At 43.0% G+C, this 21,983-nt stretch overlaps 1 protein-coding gene across 4 annotated transcripts in view; it reads left to right on the top strand.

Moving 5' to 3' along the window:
• Positions 1–1,001: 1,001 nt before the first annotated feature.
• The window catches only part of LOC140741864 (chemokine-like protein TAFA-4), a 316,916-nt gene continuing 295,934 nt past the window's right edge, over positions 1,002–21,983 (top strand). For 2 of the 4 annotated variants that reach the window (XM_073072351.1, XM_073072354.1), the window contains exons 1-2: positions 1,002–1,775; positions 19,701–19,817. The gene's annotated coding sequence lies outside the window, so the exon portion shown is untranslated. The remainder of the gene's footprint in view (positions 1,776–19,700; positions 19,818–21,983) is intronic. The other 2 variants (XM_073072352.1, XM_073072353.1) reach the window with 2 other exon arrangements.

Raw genomic sequence — 21,983 nt, 5'->3', positions numbered from 1 at the left:
TTCAGGTCTTTATAAATACGACATCTTGCAGTTCCGCTTAACGTTCACCAGTAAATGAAACCCATCGGTAGTCAGGAGGTGGACCAACACCTTCTCGGTCAAGTTGCTTTCAGGAGCCCCTCATAACAGAAAGATCGGTGCATTGGCGAAGCTCGGAGGCTTGCAAAGCCACTGGCTCATGACCGGGACAGCGAGCTACGGTTTCCGACACTCATTTTGGACAAAATTAAACCTAACACATTTAAAATGTTTGCATTCAATTAAGTCAGTAGGCTAGCACGCATAGATTACCCAGATGAGCTTTGAACGGGTCCACAGCCAGTTTCAAGCTCAACGCTGGCTTCAACAAAGCCGCATTACTAGGGCGCATTTGAGGCGGAATCTGTCCAAACCGGACGGGTCGGGGGAAAGATCCCCACAGGCATCAGACAGAAGTGTTCTGGACCGCTCCAAGCCCTCACACAGCTGCGGTCCGGATTGCAGCCCAGGTAACTTGGTGTTACACACAATGCATGAAATCTCTGCCGGCTACTTATAGCAAGGCGCTGTGTTTCTGAGTACCGACGGCGATACTCCGCAACAAAGATCTCACAACTTAAAGAATCCTCGGGGGAGACCTCTGAAGATAATGCCGAATTAAAATTTCAGCACTAAGTGTAGCCCCTGCATCCTTCTGTTGGTCAGAGAGGTTAATGCAGCATAAGGTTGCGGGCGAGACTCCAGTGAGCTGAATCGCGGCTAATCCTCCCGCGTTATTTCTAACAAAAGCAGGGGAGCTGAAGCGGAGGAAACAGATGAACCCTGGTTTGCTCCTCGCCCTAACAGAAGAACGCAAAAAAGTTAAAAGCGAAGGACTGTGGCCGCTGCCAGTGATAGCGGAGGTGGAAGTGGAGCGGGTTGGGGAGAAATAGGAACTCCTCCAGAGGGCGGTGTGTGTGTGTCGGCGTGGGCGGGAGCTGGTGGGGGGGGGGGCGTGCCTGGAATTCGCGTCACTCGGGCGGGAATGGGAGCGGGTCTCTCCTTCACTGACTCGTGTCTAGAGGCGATGGCGGGGAGCGAGGACAGCACGTCCGCTGCGTGGCGAGTCCTCTGAAAGTGCCAAGGCAGAGCCGAGGACGCGGGCGGCGTCCAGGGGGATCCGGTGAGGAGGTGGCGGCGAGTGGGATAAAGGGAGTTCCGAGACACTCGCCGTTCTACAAAGAAACAACGCAACTGCAGCAACTTTTATCACTGCCGACCCCTGCCTAGGCGCCGACTTGACACCGGAGGGCTCAGCGATGGATAAATGAGGCAGAAAAAGTCCTGCCTTGTCTTCGTGTGAGGTGGTGAAGGAGAGAGACCTTCCCCGGGCAGTGAGCGAAACAGCCCGCAGCCCTTCCACGTTAGACTGAGCACACACTCCGCTCCCACCTCGATGCTCGATCTCACGCTTGTCTCATCCTCGGCGAGGTTGGCGCGGCTCGGTCCGGTGTGACCACCCCTCCACAGCTGGGTGTTTCTATTCGATGGGATGTGTTTGAGGATTTGCTCAGTTACGGACAGCTCACAACCGGCAGAGACCCGCCTTCGATTCGCCAAGGTGAGGGAGATAAAGGTCGGAAGTTTCCCGCTTGAACTTTTCAAGTCCGTTGCAGCTGGGTTTGAGGGCGGGATTGTTACCCGGTGACCCGCCCGTGTTCCAGAAGAAAAGTTGAGGCGACACAGCGGAACAGCCAACCACGCAGTGATCGTGTAAATTAGCCTGAATGACACAGGCGGTGGAGGAACGCTAGGAGGTACCTCGCTTAGACCATCCCCATTTTAAGAACAAGTTTCTATATTTCCCAATTGTTGCTACCAAGTCAGTTAATTTTTGGAGAAATTTATGTTCCCTAGTGAGCGCTGTTCGAACATGTTTAACTATGTCTCCACGTTGCAGTGTGCGCGCACACTGTGCCCATATGTGCCCGGGTGTTGGCATGTGCATGCCAGTTTGCGAGGACCCTACTGTAATTGCAAATCTGTTACGGAAATACTCCGTGGACCTGTATTTAATTCTCCCCCTACTTCATTACTTCCACAGATTTCTTTTTTTTTGGATGTGGGGCTGGTGCAGTTGATTTTCGGGACATTCTATCAAACTGCACTGGACCTGACTGCTTTTTTTTTTCTGGCGCAGCTGAGGTGACATTTGACGAAGAACCCAGCTTGGCTGAGCCGGACTGGGAAATCCTCCTGTTTCGAATGTGTGGAGAAAGCGCCGATTAGAGGTCACTTAGCCCAGCGGTCAGCAATGGACTAGCGGGGCCACTGCAACTCGCATGTTGGAGCGCCACGCATATTCACACAAAGGCTGCTTCCGACGGACACAACGCTCCTGCCCTGTTCCTCGCTTGTGCCAAAATGCGATTGGCACCATTGGGGAACGAGTTTGATGCCCCCACAAGCCAATGGGCGCTCTTGCCTTCATCGAGCTTCCCCGGAGCGGGATTGTCAGAGGCTTTGTGATGCTGTAATTTTCATTGACGGATGCGTTCCCCGCTCTTTCAGCACCCGAATTATCTTCAACCTTTCTTACGGATTCTATCAACCGGGTTTTCTCTCTATTCGCTCGGCTTTCACTGCATCAGCGCTCCGCACAAGCTACCGCTTGTCTCTCTCTCCTGCCAGTGTCTCTTCAATGTCTGATTTCCATTTATAAAGGTTACACTATTCACACGACAACTCTCCGTGTCGGTTCCTACTCTAGGCATTTCACACAGGAGCCCCATTCCGCCTCAGCTTGACCTCCTTTCCCCAGTTACACGCACACACCCCTACATAAAACGTGTTTCTTATCCACTTAGCGTGCTCACTATGCCTGTTGTATGTCAAACTCCGCAAAACCTACGGGCAGACATTAATCGCTGTTTTTTTTGTCGGTGGGGGGGGGGGGGAGGGTGGTGGGAGGGGTCAACCAAATGGATTTACATCACTGGATTAAGCGCCTGAACCTCGGTTGTAACACTTGAGTAAGTGTGATTATTGTTGACCCAGCCTCTGAACGAGATGGAAACGGAGCCCTTTAAACCGCCTTAATTAAAGCCATGTCAGTGTTGTAAGGTTTCTCGGACTAGAATGGAATCGGCGGAGGGGGCTCGTTGTCTAATCAGGGCGAATGGGCCCTTTCCTCTGGGTGTTGGCAAACCTACTTCTAACAGCAGCTTGTCAGCGCTAAAATCTTGAAAACGTCATATCTCGTTAGTCGTTGACCGGACCTTTCAAACGCTTCAGACAATAGTCCCACGCACTCAACCGTAGATATCGACATGAAGGTAGTTTGAGAGCGAGCGTGTCCCCCACAGGCAGAGCTGCAGACCAACAAAGTGGAACGTGCGCCCGCCACCTCCACAGCACAGAAAGCGACAGACTCGCACATTTACATCACATGCTTGCCTTGCTATCGTACATATTCCAGGTGCCATCATTACGTTCAGACAACACCACTAGAGTTCCCGTGCGCCTTTTGAGATACATAGCGCACTCTTAGAAGTTGTAATCATATTTCCTGTAAAATGCATTGATATAACGTATTAAGTACTTGATATATATTAATAAAATTATGGCTTTAGCTGAATAAAAGGCCATCGCGTGTTTAAAATTCTTGCCAGTATTGTAATTCCAACTTTCGGTGATCACTGCCACGGGTCGCGCAATCGCACTGCCCCGAATGTTTCTTGGAAAAAGCGCTGGCAGGTAAAATCAATCAAGTTAAAAAAAACTGTCTAGTCTTAATCAGGTTGAGTGTCAAACTTTTCGGAGTGGGTATTGACGGTTTGGTGAAGGAGCTGGGTGGACCGGAAGGGAGTCGGGTTGCTCATTTGCTCGGCACTGGCTGTGTTTAACGACGGGACGTGACACCCAAAGCAATGCCAGCGGCGTCTAAAGAAAGAGAAGGGGCAGTATCTGTAATTACAGACCCCGGGAAGGTCGTCATAAAGTTATTCTGCCGCTAATTGCACTATTTCGTCCTTCACTGCCAATTGGTCCTCCTCCTAATCACAGAAACACGTAGCGTTCGTCACCGCTGATCACTCAGATCGACAGTACTCCATCAACCACTTAGACGACTGATCAATTCCCTGTCCACAGCACGGGCTTCACAGAATGGCGAAAGAGTTTGTCTTCAATAGAATTGATAAATTTATATTTTATTTAAAAAATCTTAAATTTATCCCAACTGTTTTATTCCTCTCCATAGATGCTGCCTGACCTGCTGAGTTCATGTCCAAAACGCACGCTGTGTGTGTGTGTGTGTCTGTGTGTTGCTCTGGATTTCCAGCATCTGCAGAATTTCGTGTTAATAATTGTTTCAGTTCACCGTGCAGCTAAGTGTCAATACAAAGCAATCGGCTATAAGCTTCTGGGTTAATGTTACTTGGTAATTTACTTTCCACCATCATCTATTTACCTGTTGGGTTTCAGTAAACTGAAGCATTGTTGAAGGATGTTATCTGCATAATAGGCGTGGGGAGCAAATACCTTTTCAAATGCATTTTCTGCCGTTGCTTCCAGTAAAGAGCTAAATATTTGGCTGATCCGGTATTTAAAAACATTCCGTTTGCTCACTGTTTTCATATTCCTATCTAGAGAATCTAATAAAACAAACTTGGGTCATGTAACGTTAAAGCGGATAATCGTATTTCTATATGGAGCGTCTAAAATCACCGATAAAATTAATTAAAATATATCTGTCTACTGCAGAGTACAACATGAAATTTGAATATTTTTGTAGTCCAAACTTCCATCCTGTGAATTAATATTAGGAACTTCGTGCTGTTTAAGTGATTTTTTCATTGACTCGCTGCCCATTCTCTTGTTGCCGTGTAAATGTTTTCGGGTTGTGAGTGCAATTAGATCCACCAGAGGGAGACAATGCTACATCGGATAAAGGCTTAGCGCGAACATCAAAGAGAAACAGGAGCAGGTGGGCGACAGGTCGGCCATCGTGAAGGGGAGAAACAAAAGGGTTAACGTTTCAAGTCGAACAATTTTCGTCAGAAGGTTGATTTCTATAAAATCTTTCATTTGCATATTTTGACCCGTTCAAATTCATCAGTTTTACTTGCTGTCAGGGGTTAAACCAAAGATTTCGAAAGTATGGAGTTGACAATAGCTTTAAGGCCCGTGTTTGGGGGCCGAGAAGGGCGATGGTGGGGGCAGCAGCAGCGCAGGTGGCGTTGCTTATCTGCAAATGGTCAAATGGGAAGGAAACATTTAAAGTCCAGAAGCTCAAACTATCTTTGGCTTGACTTGTGAACGTTTCTCCAGATAGATGTGATTTTGGTTTCCATGTATTGCAAATACATCAGGAGAATAATATGCTTGGTAATCCTACAGCCTAATGTCGGAGTGAAGAAATCTTGCACTGATCCAACTCTCCCATGAAGCCTGAAACAATAATAATAAGCTAAGTAATAATCCTTTATCCCACCATGGTTTCAGTTATTCAAAGTGGCAATACTAATATTTTATACATAACATCAGGCAGTGTTGTGTTGTATACTTAATGGGTGCTGAGGGTTTGACCCAGCTGAAGGCAGAAAGTCAGTAAGAGCTCTGAACATTAATGTTAGCACCATGCCCTTTAATGTTCAGAGGCTGGAAGAACACTGTTTCAAGTTCTAAGTTTATTGTGATCTGACAGCACATATATATTGTACAACCAAATGAAACAATACTCTTCCAGCCCCTTTACGACATGCAGCAGACAAAACGAAATATTACCGTAAATAAGTTAATAAAAGATAAATTCAAAAAGCACGCAGTGTGCAGCACAGGTAAACAGTGGACAATACAGTAAACATTTAATCAGCTTGTTGTCCTAGTGATGGTGGCGGGTACTCATCAGTCTCACAGCCCGAGGGAAGAAGTTGTCACCCGGTTCGCCAGTCCTCATCCCGATGTTTCTGTGCCTCCTTCCTGACGGTAGTGGGTCAAACAGATTGTGGGATGGGTGGTAGGGATCCTTGTTGATGTGCAGATGTGGTCGTTCTGTGCCTTCCTGGATTCCACAATCATCTCGTTTGTCTAGCTCGCGTTGAGACTCAGGCTGTTGTTCTTGCACCAATCGACAAACCTCTCCAGCTCCCCTCTGTATGCCGACTCATCATTGTTGCCAACCACTGTTGTATCATCAGCGAGCTTGATGATGCGGTTTGAGCTGAGTCTGGCGGTACATTCCGAGAGACAGCAGCCTGACGAACCCTCGGGGTGGCATCAGTGCTCAGCGTGATGGAGCTTGAGATGCTGCTGCCAACTTTGACCGACTGGGGTCTCTCGGTCAGGAAGTCCAAGATCCAGTTACGGGAGCGGTGTTGAGTCCCGTTGAGGACAGTTTACCCACTGAGGTATGATTGTGTTAAACACTGAGCTGAAGTTGATGAACAATATCCTGGCGTATGAGGCATTGTTTTCTAGGTGGGACAAGATGGAGTGGAGGGCTGAGGCTTTGGCGTCATCTGGGAACCAGCTTGAGCAGCAGGAGAATAGGAAAAGGTCCAAGGTAGCTGGAGGTGGGATTTTATACGACCCTTTAACAGTTGCTCAAAGCACTTCATGATTGTTGAATTCAGTGCCACTGGGCGGTACTTGTTTGGGTCAGTTGCCATTGGGGAATGGAATGGTCATGGGTGCCTTGAAGCCTGCAGGGCCAGTGGGCTATTTCAGAGAGAGATGTCCGCTAAGACCTCTGTTAGCTGGGCTGCACAGTCCCTCGGCCTCTGACCAAGTATGTTGCTGGTCCCGCATAGTTTACCCGAACTAGCATCCTCTCCATCTTGGCTGCAGCCAGACAGGGTGCCTGTTTGTTCCTCGGGGGGGAGAGGGGGCTTTCCTTAATGTCACGTCATTCAGTCTGTCAAATTGTACTTAGCCTTTCAGGAGGGGAGTCGTCACCTTCATTGACACGGAGGGTGGACTTGTAATTGGTGATGGTTTGTATACTTTGCCAAATGTGCTGGGTTTCCCTGGTGTCACAAGGGTGTCAGTTGATTTTCTGTGCGTACTTAAGCTTTGCCTTGCTGGTGGTATGGGAGAGCACAGCTCTTGCTGAGCTCAGAGTTGTCCTGTCCCCAATCTGGAGGCATCTTCCCGATCCCTAAGCAATGCATGACCCTCTGCAGTCAGCCATGGTTCCTGGTATGCCCAAGCAGTGTAGCGTTTAATCACCGTTACGTCCTCAATGCACTTTTCAATGTAGCCAGTCACCGATCATACATATTCATTAATGTTCATAGGTAGCCATCTTCCTGGATATGCTCTGGTCTGTGCTTTTGAAGCAGTTCTGCAGCGCTGAGGTGGCACCTTCTGGCTAGGTTCTGATCTCCCTGCGAACTGGTTTGACTTGTTTAACCAGTGGTCTGTGTGCAGGGATTAGCAAAATGGATAAGTGGTCTGAGTATCCAAGGTGATGTGCGGTGGGGGGGGGGGGGGGAACAGCCTTGTGCGCTCCATGAGCATTGGCATAAACCAGGTCTAATATATTCTCTCCACTGGTTGAGAAGTTGACATGTTGGTAGAACCTTGGCAGGACTGTTTTTAAGTTGTCATGATTGAAGACACCACCGGGGCAGCAGATGGCGCCATAGATCTCCTGCAGTATTTCACCAGCTCTGGCACGGAGGGGTGGGGTGATAGAAACAGCAGTAATTATACTGGCAGTGAACTCCCTTGGTAAGTAGAGGCCACTTCACAGGAATATTGTTGGGCACAATTTGAGATCTAACCACATGAAGAGGACAGATGGGCAAAGCTTGGCCAAAAGGGGAAAAATTACAAAGATATAGGGAGGGAATTCCAGAGTTTTTGTCTTAGGCATCTGAAAGCATATCTGTCCATTGTAGGACAATTTAAATTGAAGGGAAGGAATAGCTCAGAATTGGGGGTCCATAGATTTATCACAGAGTTGTCAGCCTGGAGGAGATTGCAGAGATAGGGAGCCAAGCATAAAGCATATTTAGGAAAAATTTTAATCAGAGGAAAATTACGATCCAGGATGATTGGTCTTTTAAGTAGTTACTTCAAATTTTGATTGCTTTTCAAACATAGGAAAATGACGTGCTTTAATTTCTTTTTTATATTTTATCACCCTAAGAACCAAAGCTGAATGGAGCTCATATAGGCATTGAATCAAGTTAAAATTGATTAATAATTCCAGATCAGCTTGTGACTCATGTTAATACAATTAATCTGAGTTAGTAATACAGTTAAATGCAGTGGATGTTATTGTACATTTTCTCAATCAATGATTTCATGGGAAGACTATCAGGAGTCAGATCATTATAGGAAGGATTTGCTTCCTTTGACGTGAGTAAAATGACTGGGAAGTAAATGTATTTCCTAGTTATCCTAATTGATTATATCACAATAGTTGTAAAATCATTGATGGCCTAAAGTGGAATTCTAGAAATTGCCTGTTATTTACCATGTTCTTTATCAAAATTCTGGATGCAAATCCTAATGTTTGACTCATTTTCCATGGTTCCAGCATAAATCGAAATTGCTAGAATATGGGATTGATACATTATTTCAGGTGTTTTTATTACTTAATATTCCTATTGATTTAAGATTTTCTGATTCATTTTTTTTCTGTGAAGCAATAACTAATTTTACACTTAGATTTGTGTGGTGAAATAACCTCATCCAAGCCCTTTAACTATTGGGCGACAAATCTAACCTTCCTCTGGCTGGTCTCCAGTCTTTCTCCCTGCATCGATGTGAGCATGTTCAACATTCTGGTGACTGCAGCCGAACCCACACCATGTTCAGTTTATTCATCATTTCATTGCTTGCCGACCTATATTGCTTTGAAAAGTTCCTGCTATGGTAACACCTCAGATTAGAAAAACTCTCGTCTTTTTTTCCAGATATACTCATGGCCTCACCATCCATTTTTAAAATCATCTTTTTCAGCTCCTTAAAATTGTTCCTTTGTGTTAAAAGACTATATAACTGATGATTGGAGATGAAACACTGGCACACCTTACCAGTACTCGATAAGTTGGCATATTCAAGTGTAGAATATGATCAAATCTAGTAATTTTAGATGTTAATATTAAATGTACAAGACTGGTTGATTGCTTAGCTTGTTTGGAGCAGAGCTCACAGGGCATGAAAGAATACTTCTTTGAGCTAAGTTTAGTGTTTTGGTATGAATGTTACTAAGGGTGTCAGCAAATTGTACAGAGAGTTTGATTGAGTCATAGTTTTGATGATTTTTATCCTGCATATTAAAACTTTAATATTAGTTTTCCTGGGTTATCAAAAACAAAATGAAACTGGCAGGAATGGTCTGTGCCTGTAATTTCTTGCTTTTCTATTGTCTGAAAGATGTAAGAGTGACATGCTTGATAACTCACTGTGTCTCTGGGTCAAAGGCCCACTGTATGGAACCACTCCTTTTACTGTACAGTAAAAATATTTTAGTGTAGGTCTATATTGTGGTGGTTCTCAAGGTTGTTATAACCAGAGGGGTGGTGGTAGCAGGGACAAGCTTCCACTACCTGTTACTCCCAAAGGCGTGCATCTCAAGTAGCCTCTGACAACCAAGTCCAGCTCCTGCCCTTCACCTGTGGCTTGGTTAGTAAGCCCTGCTGAACCATTTTTACTGATGCGAGAAAGGGCAAATGCAGGTTACTCCTTAAAACTAGTCACTTCGGGCAGATGGGGCTCATCAACCATGGTTGGCTGCTCTTCTAGGAGAAGGAAAACAGTGATATCAAACCTTCGCTGCCTTGGGGCAATGCCCACACATGGGGATGAGCAAATGCCAAGGGAAAAATCTAGAGCTGGAGTACTTAAGCAAGTGAGTTCAATGCTGATTGACAACTCTTGCGATGTCATTGCATTGGTCACTGCTGTTCCTTTGGATTAATCAGCTGACAGAACCTTTAGACAATATACCTTTACCCTCCAAAACGTTCACTTCAAATCCTTCCACTCATTACCACTTTACATTTGAGAGTCGTCTCTGAACTGATGTATTTTTTTCGTGCTGGATTTGGTAAATTAGCAAATTGGCACACTGGTTTATTATTGTCCCACGTACTGAGGTGCAATGAAAAATTTTGTTTTGCTTGTCATCCATGGAAATTGTTTCATTACATCAAGGCAGTAGAAGGGATAACAAAATCAGAACGCCGATCATAGCGTCATAGTTACAGAGGAAGTGCAGTGCAGGTGCGGGTAGACAATAGCATGAAAGGCCATGATGAAGCAGGTTTGAGTTCATGAGTCTACCATACAAGGGGTCAGTTCAATAGTCTTATAACAGAGGGATAAAAGCTGCCCTTGACCCTGGTGGCACACGCTTCCGGGCTTTTGTATCTTCCACCCAACAGGAAGAGGGAGAAGGGAGACCTGGGGTCTTTGGTTATGTTGGCTACTTTGCTGAGGCAGTGAGAAGTGTAGATAAAATCAATGCAAGGAAGGGTAATTTTCATGAATTGCTGTACCTCTGTGCCATTCCTGCAGTCTAGGAATTCATTATTTGGTTTTAACTGTGAAGTATTTTGAATAATTCCCCCCTCCCCTATCATTCTCAAGGTCTGATGATTTTCTGTACGCAAGATTTAGTACCACAGTTGGCTCTGGATGGTGTAAAAAATCACATGCGGAAAAGAGCAGCAAGTAACAGATGAACAGTTGGGCTATACACCAGCCAGCAATTAGTAAATATTATCTAAAAGCTACCAATCATCAAGTTCAAAATCTACCAGGCAAAACGTGGGCAAACAGCAATGACTAATCTAAGAAAAGGTTAACCAATCCTCAGCAAGCTTCTCACTACATTTGTATTTGACAATGGTAAGTTGTTCGTAATAAAGATAGAAATTACAAGCTTTTCAAAATATAATGAAGTTTATCTGCATAATAATAGTTGCATTTGGTATTGTTTCTCATTGACTTGTAGCTTTTGAGTAACCTTCATGTTTATGCTGTTAGTAAACTTGCACTGACAATCGAGATTAAAGTGAATTGCAATTTACAGTTGCAATATGCACCACTGTCTATAACTTATAAAACATTTAGAATATCTAGATATTTACTAAGAAAATTGGCTCTTCCTGCTTGTAAAACCAGTTCCTTCTGAAAATAAATGAACGGAAACCAAAAATCTCAGATAAACCCATTTACAAGTAGTTGACCATCAATTCATCAGACCACTGATAGGAGGATTATTATTTTTTAAAAAACAAAATATCTTGAAATTTAAAAGTGTCCTGTCTTAGATCCACTGAAGTCTTGTAAGTACAGATGGTAAGCACGTTCAGAGTACCAAACTCATCAGCTGATGCTGAGAATCTGAAATTAGATGGTTCAACTTTCCCATTGGCAATCAGCTTAAAGTGGCTAAAAGTGCAAAGCTATTCCATACATGCAAGTAATAAACTTTAGAAAGACTCTATACTGTTGGTCAAGTTTGTAAATAGACTCAAAATAAAATCTCTTGAAATCAATATATATTCTTAAATGCAATATTCTAAGAAAAGTGTGTTCTTGCCATGCACTGTAAAAGAAGAATTAAGAAATAAGTTTCATCTTATTTAACTTATAACATGTAGGCTTATTCAGAAAGTCAAGGCATGGGATCCAGAGAAGTTTGGCCAGGTGGATTCAGAATTGCCTGCAGAAATCAGAGGGTCATGGTGGAGGGAGTACATTCGGATTGGAGGGTTGTGACTAGTGGGGTCCCACAAGGATCGGTTCAGGGACCTCTACTTTTCATGATTTTATTAATGACCTGGATGTGTGGGTTGGTAAGTTTGCAAATGACACAAAGGTTGGTGGTGGTGTGGATAGTGTTGAGGATTGTCGAAGATTGCAGAGAGACATTGATAGGATGCAGAAGTGGGCTGAGAGGTGGCAGATGGAGTTCTACCTGAAGAAGTGTGAGGTGGTACACTTTGGAAGGACAAACTCCAAGGCAGAGTACAAAGTAAATGGCAGGATACTTGGGAGTGTGGAGGAGCAGAGAGATCTGGGGGTACATGTCCACAGATCCCTGAAAGTCGCCTCACAGGTAGATAGGGTAGTTAAGAAAGCTTATGGAGTGTTAGCTTTCAAAAGTCGAGGGATAGAGTTTAAGAGTTGTGGGCTAATGATGCAGCTCTATAAAACTCTTGTTAGGCCACACTTGGAGTACTGTGTCCAATTCTGGTCGCCATACTATAGGAAGGATGTGGAAGCATTGGAAAGGGTACAGAGGAGATTTACCAGGATGCTGCCTGGTTTAGAGAGTATGCATTATGATCAGAGATTAAGGGAGCTAGGGCTTTACTCTCTGGAGAGAAGGAGGATGAGAGGAGACATGATAGAGGTATACAAGATATTAAGAGGAATAGAGAGAGTGGACAGCCAGCGCCTCTTCCCCAGGGCACCACTGCTCAATACAAGAGGACATGGCTTTAAGGTAAGGGGAGGAAAGTTCAAGGGGGATATTAGAGGAAGGTTTTTTACTCAGAGAGTGGTTGGTGCGTGGAATGCACTGCCTGAGTCAGTGGTGGAGGCAGATACACTAGTGAAGTTTAAGAGACTACTAGACAGGTATATGGAGGAATTTAAGATGAAGGGTTATATGGGAGGCAGGGTTTAAGGGTTAGCACAACATTGTGGGCCGAATGGTCTGTACTGTGCTGTATTGTTCTATGTTCTATGTCGAAACTTATTTCCCCAGATCTGTCATCTATTTATTAGTTATCAGAAGACAATTTATGTGTCACTGATAAAAGCCACAACAATTTCTTTGTGAAGAGGGCTTCTTGACTATCATTGCCTGCATTACTTAAATGAAGAATGACATTTGATTTCCAGTCTCCTCTCTTTCTCTCTCTCGCTCGCTCTCTCTCTCACTCTCTCCTTCATTCCTTCTCCCTCTCCCTTTGATATAACGTTCCCAGGAGAAGTGTCGATTGGACGCAGTGAATGGTCGCAAACTGATTTTGTCAATCTGTTTTCCAAAGTTTACTAAAATTGTATAAAATACTTTAAAAGTGGGTCATCTCAAAAATATTGCATAAGAAATGGATGTAGATAGTAAAGCCAGTATGTTGAAGAACTGATTCTGCATTCTCATGTGGAGGCAAAACTCACAAGGAATTACTTGGTCTAATTTTCCTGTTCATTTACACAAAATGGCAGTACATTTCTTGTTAGTGTTAGTCCCACTGACTATGGAACCTCTATGGATGCCCTGTAACGTCTCTCTATTATTACTTTTTGTAACTTATTTTTGCCATTCATTGCAATACATAGTATTGACTTGGTAAGAGTAAACAACTCACTTTTTTAATCACTTAGCTGGATCCGACTATGATAAAGAGTTTAATGGCTGGGGTGAGGATTGCTTTAGGAGTTCTTCTTGAAGAGATTGAATATGAAACTACTCTGGTGTAATGAAATGCACTCTTTATGAACAATTCTACATATAGATAGGGTAAATAATGGAAGATGACTGATTACTTACATGTTTATGGAGCATTTAAGATTTGAGTGTCAACACTGATTGAGAATATAATAAATAATTTGCAGTACATTTTCAGCAACCCTACTCAGCCCTTCACCACCACTAGGCTACAGTGACTAGCTAGAAAATCATTAAATAGGGATTTTGTTGCTTGTTATTTTTCCCTGTGTCATCTTTGTTACCAGTTAAAAGATCAGGGTTTCTTTTAAAGAAAAGTACTGGTAGCTGGCTGAATTTCTGAATGAAGGCCATAAAGGAGAGAAAATCCTGTTGGAAAGGGCAGGGAAGGTGGATAATATGTGACAAGAGCCAGCACATAGTTCTCTTGTTGACACTTTTCAGTTGAGGTTTGACGAAATGGAAAACTAGATGGTGCAGGTAGCTGGTAGAATGAGCTGTCAATATTCTAAGATATTATCTGTAGTGAAATCATAAATATGTGAATATTCCTGTTTCTTAATATTTCTAGATATATCCCAAAGTGGGCTCTACTTTAACTGGAAATATAAAAAAAACTTAATGACCTCATACAGTATCTTTGAGGGAATTTATGCAACACTTTTTTTTCACAGCAATATTTTTATTGTTTTTTTAAATCAAGAAAGCATAGTACAAAGGAGGTTTGTGCAGTACATAACAAATGTACAATTCACATTTATGAAAGAGATGCACCCATCGTGCTTTGGTTGCCTCCCTGCCCCGACCTACCCCTCCCAATTCCCATCGCCAAGCTGTCATTTCATTAGCAAAAAGGGTTAAATAGAACCTTTATCCCCACAGAGCTGCATCGGTATAGAGAAGGTGTATTGTCCTAACCCATACACTGTTGTATGTTTACACGTCTGAGTTTGTAGAATTTTACTGGAGAATGCTGAAAGTCAGGGAATTATGTGCAGAGGAAAGGAAGAAGGGATGAATCTTTAGCTTGGCTGGGAATTCTGAAAATATTCAAGGAAGGGTCCCCCACACCTTTTGGAACTTTATGTCTGAATTGAGAGTTGAATAATGGATCTTCTCAAGGTATAGACTGGACATGATGTCGCCCACCCACTGAGCATGGGTGGGCTGGACAGCATCCCTCCACCTGGACAAGATTGCACGCCTTGCCAAAAGAGAGGCAAAAGAGAGTATGCAATATTTTGGGTGGCTGTTTTCAGCAGCACCTGTATCTGATGTTTGGAATGGTGATGACTTCAAGAAGTTTCAGAAATTAGTTGGTTCTGTAACTGACAGGGTGGAGGTGATAGTGGGATGCTGCAGTCATGTGAACCACAAGATCCTGGCACCTAAAGTCAAAAGCGAGGAGGACAAAAGGCTTGGCAATGTCCTGTGGTAATTATCTTGTTTCCTGTTCATTTAATTAACAGTAGGAGAGGCTATCAAGAAATAGTTATTAAAGTTATAAATGAGAATTATGCATGAAATAAAAGTGTAGATAATTTGTTTTGAAATCTTTTTGAAAAAAGAATGGAACCGAAAGTTCCTCAAATGATGAGAAAGTACATCCATGAATATAGAGAATCTCTCTGATGCTTGTTTGCTCTCTAAACTGATCGTGGTAGGAATCCATAAATATAGATGTTGAAACAGATACCTTGGGAGCATAATAAGATTTTAACCGATGTAAAACAATTTGATTGGAAAATTTAATCATGTTAGAATTTTTAATCTTTAAAAAATGTTCAAAATCATAGGATGTAAGGTAGATATTTCATGAACTAAAAGAGGTGAATGGGAATGTTTCAAATTAGGTTTGATTTATTCACCTTGCTATTATTGATATCATTTCATTGGTGATTCAGGATTGATTGTTTTAGCAGGCGTTTAATACCTTGCCATTTGCAATTAATTTAACAGTTATTTTTCTTACCTTTAACTTGTATATTTATAAACTTTTCAGTTCTGATTTATTAGTGTTTTTCTTTGAGTCCCTCACTTTAGCCCAGGAACAAAATGCATTGAAAATATCACAGCTATTGCATGCCACCCAGAAGTGTTTAAGAAACTACGAGCAAATATCTATTTATTCAGTATTTATTGAGTTACAGTGCAGCATTTACTAAGATTCCATCCTCTGACAGAGCTGCCCAGCAACCTCACAGTTTAATCCTAGCCTAATCACAGGACAATATACAATGACCAATTAACCCGACAACAGACTTTGGACTATGGGAGAAAACTGTCTTGTAGTGTTACTGATGGTGAATTCTTCGTACCCTTCTGGTCTGTCGGACTCATCTCATTATTGGCCCTGAACATATATTTTTCTCCTTTAATCTGTTTATATGATCCCTCTTGTTTCTTCTCTATAGCATCTCTTTTCCTCAATAATCCCTTTTGTTCTCTTTCCGTTTCTCCTTTCCCTTGCATCTACATTGATGATTTCATTAATATACCAGCAGACTACTTTTGGCACTGATTTGCAACTGGAGAGCACAGCTATGTGGTTGAAATGGAGCCAGCATACAACGCATCCGTTATTCTGCGTCTATTTAGACAGTCAGAAGTGTTGATCTGCGTCAGTTTACTAATAAGTAATATCAACATCATATTGCATTTTTCCAAAAAGCAGTGTGATTGGTGGGATCAACTAGGATCTAAAAGAGAGATTAAAAAAAACATTTTGATATCACTCTCCCTCGGAGTTGAAAATAGAGACGAGGGAAACAAGTTCTTGGTGAAAAAGTAGGAAGTAGATTGGGGTCAGGCAGAGGATGGGTGGGAAGGTTACCGGTGTCATAAGTCCGAATGGGTTGAAGTGGCTGCAGACTACTCAGTAGCCGGCAAATCTTTGCACAATGAGTGAGAGCTTTACCTTCAACTTAACAATCCCTTTGATATGTGCACAGAGATTCTCCAAACTGCGCATGCACGGCATTGATATATGCTGTCAGACCATTGAAAAGGTCATGCTGAGGTAATAAAACTCCTTTGTGGAATAATGTTGTGTCGTTGTTATTGGAGGAAGAATAAAAGGTGGAAACCTTCCCTGTTAGCTCTCACAACGGTAACATAACCAACTGTGGTAGCTCAACCACTCACCCAGAAAGATGTTTACTGCATTGAACTGCTGCTGCTAAGTTAACAAATTTCACGTCACATGCCGGTGATTCTGATTCTGATTCTGAAATTCAAGGATCCTCAGACCTACGCTCTTTTCTTTGGCCATTTTCTCTGGTATTGTGGTGAACTACATATACCTGTCTGGACACCCCCCCCCCCCCCCCGCTGACTGCTCCTGTGGCTCCTCCCACAGACCCCTGGATAAAGGCAATTGGAGGCACTGCTCCTCCCTCAGTCTCCAGGATGTTGTGTGGTGGTCTCTTGCAGCTAACAAAAGCCTATCGTTCGCCTCCCGTCTCTGAGAGTTATTGATGGTACATCAGTTGAACCAAGCATTTGTGGATAACTGATAAAAACGAAACAGCTCACGTGCAGGGTGGGAACAAGCAGGCAGATGAACTAGCTTAAAAGCCACAATGGGAAAATGAAATTCCACAAGGAGGTGGATCGAGGGACATGGTAACAGTGACATCACCCTTCCTAAATGGCTTCTTAAACAGTGCAGGATTCTCGTTATTTATTTGTACTAGATATATTTTGTTTCTGCCTCCGTCCTGATGAAGATTTCATTGAAGTAGCTGTGCATGCTATAAATTTGACTTTGGAAATATATTACCTTGTCAGAATTAGTGGATTTCAATTAGGCTAGGGGCCTAGTAAAGTTGGTGTTGAACTCTCAAGGATAAAATAAGTCAGATCTGAAATGTAGGCATGTACTTAATTATATAAAGTATATAGTTTTCTTTTCATTAGTTTGAAGTAATTGGTTCTACCAGCCCTGTGTGTTGATTTGGTAGAAATTCGGATTAGCTGCAATATAAAAGTCACAACTCACTGGCTTTGATAACAGTCAGCAACTTCTGCATGTCTCAGGCATCACCCCAATTTGAATAAAGTGAAACAATTAAAATTTCTGCAAATTATTCTCTTGTCAGTTACATGTTTCATAATGGACACAATGCTGATTGAGATTTTGGTTAAGGGAAACATTTGCTCAGACATTAATTCATTCCGTTTATAACCAGGAACAGGGAAACTATTTGTACTGGCAGAACTCCAAGCATCACTGGAACAGACTCACTAATGGATTAACAAGTGAAAGCATATCATTAAAATGAAATTTATCTTACTGTGCAGTCACTCTGCCATTTACATCACGATCACTGAATCACCAGCCATTTTTTTCTTTATCATCAATTAAGTTTTTAGTTATTATTTGTTCTCTTTTAACATTGGTTGCTTTCATCATATTAGACAAAATCATTCTCCATAGTATTATTTTTCTTACTAATTAAATTCCTGTAAACAAAATTACTTCAGATACAGTTATTACGATAATCCTCAACCCATTTAATTATATGACATAGCTCATGCCAACTGGTCAAGTTCACTGCCTGTGTTTAGAATCCCTCAGGGAAACTGATATTATGGAACTTGAGGGTATGTATGGGAGAGAAAGTTCACAAAGTTGAGAATTGAAAATACGTGTGGACTAAGACGTTAACTGTCCTGTGCTATCATCAATGGGATCATCAGTTGATCTGCCACCTGTCTTCAGGAGTTTCGGCCCACTTATGATCAAGACTCCCTCGAGGTGGTGGGCCAGCAGTGCTAAATCACCACTTCCCACTGGTGAGCTTAACAACTTGGCATCTGCCTCTATCAGAGTTGTTGGTCGCTCCCATCCAACAGATAGTCTACTCTTCAGGTATCTACGCAGCTACTGAAGAGTTTACAAAAGATGGATACACTCTCCGACTATCTGCCCCTCTGGACGTACTTAGTCCACACCCATGATGATCCTGTCTCTGCTGCCTCAGCTACAGCCCTGCTGGTTGACTTGATCTCTCTTCTAGTGAAGCCAAGGTCACGCAGCCACTCCTGGAAAGTGAACGCAATAAAGCCACGGCAACCTACTTCGAATGGATAGCATGAGACCTTCCACCCTCTGTCTCTGCACTCTGATCTTAATTCTACATACTTGATTAATTTGCGCTCATGGGCTTCATCGATGTTGTCTTCCCAGGGGACTGTGAGTTCACCGATAACCACTTCTCTACTGGTGTCAGACCAGATGATTATATCTGGAGGCAATGTGGTGAAAACTATTTGCTCCGGGAAACTGCCTTTCCCATCTAGGTCGGCCTTGACACACCAATCATTGGCTGAAGAAAGTATGCTTGATCGTGGGCCTGCACTGTACACCCTTGACTTAGGGCCTTCTTTCACAAATGATATGCGATGTTCTGTGCAGCATGGGGCATGAGAGAAGTTGTGCTGCAGTACTCCCTGCTCAACCGCTTCTGTTACAACTTTGAGAACGTTGTTATGTCTCCAAGTGTACATGCCACTGGAAAGATTGACTCTGCATGCACTCAAAATATGCTGAAGTGTTCCCTTCTCGCCACAAGCAGCACACCTGTCTGTCTTATCTTATGTGTAAATAAAAGTAACATGTTCATAGTTCTTTCTCTTTGAGTTTGATTTAGAATCAGCCTTAGTTATAGTTACTGTTGAATCAGATAGGTGGGGGCATGAGAAGCTGCAACAAATTTTGGTAAGAGGTTGAATAGAGAAAATTAGAAAATGTGAGAGCTTCATTTAAACGGAGAGAGACATGGAAGATCTAAATAAAAGGTCCAGAGATGCTGCCTGACCTGCTGAGTTCCTCCAGCATTCTGTGTGTCTTAGTCATGTGAGATGAATGTTTTTGCAAGTTTAGCAGAGATGCTGATGACTGAAAATAATTAGGACAAAAGTAAAGATGGCTAGTTGTTAAACACTTGTTTGTCCTTAATGATACTGAGGCAACGACAAGATAGAACCCATGGCACGCATCCGTGATCAGAGTGGGAGATGTTCAAACCTTCCACATCAAGATGCACTCTGCATCTTAATAAAATAATACCATTTCCATTATATATTTCAGTCTCTAATTCGTTCATAGTGTAGAGAGCTGCTCAAGGACAAGGAAGAACCCACAATGAGCAGTAGTTCACAAGTCAGGATTTATTTGTCTTTCAATTGTCCTTCCATGGTTCCAAGAGCAATCAACAAAGGCGTTTACCTTAGTATTGGAGGAGATGCCATTCAATGATTCCAGCAGTCCTAGAGGTCATTAGGAAATCTAACATATGGTAATTTTTCTTGGTAGATTCCAATGAAGAGAGGCTGAGCAGAAGAGGACAGGGATGTTGGTACATCAGTTGGCAATCTTGACTCGTGTCCAATATGTTGAAAAAGACTTATAACTGAAAATAAAATCTGCAAGGTAAGAATGTGAAAATGTTGTATTTGCATATTACTGAAAAGTGTTAAACAACATTCTAGATATATCCCTTACTTTCAAAGTAAAGTATCTATTGTACACCGTCAGGGCAGATTATGGACAACCAAAGCTCAAGGCTCTACAGCAATGATATATGTTAGAATGATGTGCCTTAAGGGACAATAGCAAGAGTATTACGAACTAGTAAGAAGTTTAACAACAATGTTAAAAGAGATAATAGAATCTCAATCAATTGCACACAACTAAGAAACAACCATAACTACGGTTCTTGTGTCTGGTAGTTACACTGAAAGTGGAATGATGTGCAAGCTCTGTCCGTAAGGAGCCGGTATACTCAGCAATGTAGTATTACAGAGTTAGAATTTTCCTTTGTTCCTCTGGAACAAGGTCTGGAAAATGGCAGACTTAGTTGCAGAATATAGTTGCTAGATTGTTTTTGTACAGGCACCAGAGCTACACAGTGCGTGCTTCTCTATTTTGTGCAGATTTTGTTTATTATAATCCTAAACTCTCTGGATTCCTCTCAGTTCATCTGTTGTTTCTTGCTTGCAGTCTAGCCCTCTATTCTCCCAGCTCTCAATTCATTAGGCATACTGTGGCCCTTCCCCATCAGTTCTGACCGGCATGTCTGCCCTCTGTGCTGGAAGTGAAGCCTCCCTTTAACTCAGGACATCAAACCAGTACTTTACTTGCTCAATGAAAGCCACAAAAGCTGAATTATGAGCAAACTGAAATTATCTGAAATAAAAAGGAAATCTGAAATAATTATCGAAAATGTTGGGGAGAGAGAGAGCCTCTGGTATGTTGAATACCAGGTGAACGAGTAGACTTTGTGGCACGGCAAGTCTGTGTCTTTATTGATGATTTGCTGCATGCTTGAGTGCTCAGTGGAGGGTGCAGATGCTTCTTTTGCTGGTGGGGGGGGGGGGGTTTGTCGCTTTGCTGCTGCTTACGTGTGGCAGAGGGAGCTGGGAGGGTGGTCCGGGGTTCTAACATTTAACTGTCATTCATTCTCTGGGGCACTCCTCTGTTTTTGTGGATGGCTGTGAAGAAAAAGAATTTCAGGATGTATATTGTATACATTTCTCTGACATTAAGTGTACCTGTTGAAACACTGAACAGGTTTAGCAGAATCTGTGGAAGGAGAAACAGAGTTAATATTTGAAGTCAGAGACCATTCATCAAAACGTTGACGGAGAGATAAAAGGCATAATTAAAGGTGCGGAGAAGGCAGCAGGAGGGATGGATAGGACACAGGGAGTATCTGTGATTGGATGAGGTCCAGTTATTGATATTGCTTTTTTGTCTGTGCTGTGTGCTGCCAGTAGCAGGGCCGTGAGACATGGTCAGCATATCAGGCTCCTCTAATGACATGAGGAAAACTGAGCCAATGCCACAGCTGGATGGCTCAGAGCAGAAATGGCCAGTTCTGATACAGACAGAGAAAGTGAGTTACCCAAGGTTGGAGAGTTTAATACTGAGCTGAGAAGACTGAAATATGCCCCGAATGAAGAGATGTTTTTCCTCACACTTGCGCTGGACCTTGTAGCAGTGCAGGAGGTGACAGAGAGAAGGGTTAGAGTGGGACTGGAGGGGAGGATTGAAGTGGCTTTCTTTGGCCTCTCCTTGCTCTTTGGATTATGTTTACCCTGTTGATATTTTCTGGGACTTGCAGCCTTGTTGCACATTGCAGCCAAAACCTCCTGATCCCTCAGAACTGTAGTGGGAACTCCTTTCCACGATGTAGAGTGGGACAGCAAGGAATTCCGGAATGATGACTAGGTGAACAGCAAGTGCGCACAGCACACCGTCAAGTTTATTGTCACCAGCCTGTACACATATACAAACAAACAAACAACATTCCTCTGGACTACAGTGCACCCACTATGCCTATGTTACACGCAGCGCATAAAACAAAACACTACCACAAGTAGGTTAACAAAATGTAATTCAACATGCACTTGAGGCAGACAGCGCAGGTAAGCAGTGAACAGTGCAGCAGGTAGCTCACTTTCCTCGTGATGAGACCTCAGTGGTGACAGGGGTAAAAAGCTGTTACCCTGTTTTTCTGCCCTAGACCTGATGCTCCTGTACCTCCTTCCTGACGGTAGTGGGTCAGAGAGAGGTGGTAGGGATCCTCAACAATGC

The sequence above is a fragment of the Hemitrygon akajei genome, chromosome 19 (genome assembly GCF_048418815.1).
Source record: "Hemitrygon akajei chromosome 19, sHemAka1.3, whole genome shotgun sequence".
In the NCBI taxonomy this organism is placed as follows: Eukaryota; Metazoa; Chordata; class Chondrichthyes; order Myliobatiformes; family Dasyatidae; genus Hemitrygon; species Hemitrygon akajei.
The sequence above is the reverse complement of the archived record's forward strand: the minus strand, read 5'-3'. Positions and strand labels throughout refer to the sequence as shown.